General features: G+C 45.0%; 1 protein-coding gene across 1 annotated transcript in view; it reads right to left on the bottom strand.

Moving 5' to 3' along the window:
- Nucleotides 1–1560, bottom strand: part of MND1 (meiotic nuclear divisions 1) — a 95635-nt gene that overhangs the window by 87677 nt on the left and 6398 nt on the right. The window lies entirely within an intron of this gene.

Below are 1560 nucleotides of genomic sequence, written 5' to 3'. Positions count from 1 at the left end.
AAAAAAAAAAAAAAGTAGATTGCCATTTGCTGCCCTCATAGTTGAGCACTGCACTTCTCCAATTCCAAAACTATGCCTGGACTTGTAATACTCTTTGCCTAGCAAGCCCCATCAAATTGAAACAAACACCTACTAATTCAGAGTTCATCTTTATTCAACATAACACTAAATTTATTTCTGATCACACTACATACTTAAAAAATAGGAAGGGCCAGGCATGGTGGCCCATGCTTATAATTCCAGCACTTTGTGAGGCAGGAGGATCATTTGAGGTCCAGGACTTAGAGATCAGCCTGGGCAACATAGCAAGATTCCATCTCTAAAACAAAAAATTAGCTGGGTGTGGTGGTGCACACCTGTAGGGCAACTGTACTCTAGTGCAGACAACAAAGACCCTGCCTTAAAAAAAATCCACCATACAAAAAGTTTTACTTTATTTATTCTTCATTATCCGAGGAAAGCATCTGAAAAGAGTTAACAGCTCATTAAACCAGTTAGTATTAGGCGATTCGTGTGTAAAGACAGATGAGGGTAAAAGTTGTATTCGTGCTATATTGTGCTGTATTTGTTCTCAAGACAGTTGTCAGTTATGAGGCCAACAACTTTATAAAGAGAAATATGATAACACAGAACGCTGTTAAGAGATTTGTTTTAACTGTGGTTCCGTTTGGCTTCTTAGACAATTTTATGCTCAGGTGGCTGAGTTGTTAGTTTAACCACAAAGAAGCCGTTATCAGTTATAATTACATCTGGACAAGTATCTTCAAACAAATACCCTACAACTTGCCCATCATCAGCTCGGCAGAATAACGGCCACTTAACTAAATAAAGATATCAAAATCTTAGATCATTTAATTAGCTGTTGATTCTCTGCCAAGAGGAGGAAAAATAAAGGAATGAGACTTTTAAGGTGTATGAAAATGATGTGATAAGTAGAAAGACATTAAGCTCACAAAGAGACAGGCAATTTGGACTCTTCCCAGGACTTAATCCATCATGACACGCGAGGACTAACTTAGCCCAGTGTTCCCTATAGAGTGACAGACACAACCGGCAGTCCAAAGCACAAGAGCAGAGACCACTGGTAAAAACCAGTGGATTTTCACAGGAATCATATAACCGGCATAAAGCGAAGACCCAACAGGTTCCGTGTAACCCTGTCAACGGTTCAGAAACATGCTCTACATATTACGGTACACAGACCCAGCTTTGCAAAGCTGGGTGGGCCTCGCCATTACATCGCAGGCATTCGCGCCCCCGCGCCGCCCGCTGCCTCGCTTGCACTTTCTCTGCCGTTCTTAGTAAAGGGGGGCACTTCGGGGAAGCGAATTGGGAGGCGTTGGGAACTCTGATTCTCAGGTGTGATCTTTACGCCAAATCACTGAGCTGGCGATATTCTCGGATCACGTTTGCGAACGCGTTACGCGTTCTAAACCTAACCCCCTCGGACCGGCCCCGGGGACAGACGCGGCCGGCAGACACCGGCTGGAGGCGGCGGACGCCCCCGCGGCTGCGGGAGTAGTCAGGTGTGCGCTCCCACACGCCAGCGAGTGCGGCTGG

This window comes from Otolemur garnettii, unplaced genomic scaffold (assembly GCF_000181295.1).
Source record: "Otolemur garnettii isolate 467f Iridium unplaced genomic scaffold, OtoGar3 scaffold00041, whole genome shotgun sequence".
NCBI lineage: Eukaryota > Metazoa > Chordata > Mammalia > Primates > Galagidae > Otolemur > Otolemur garnettii.
Note: the sequence above shows the minus strand (reverse complement) of the source record. Positions and strands in the feature narration are given on the sequence as shown.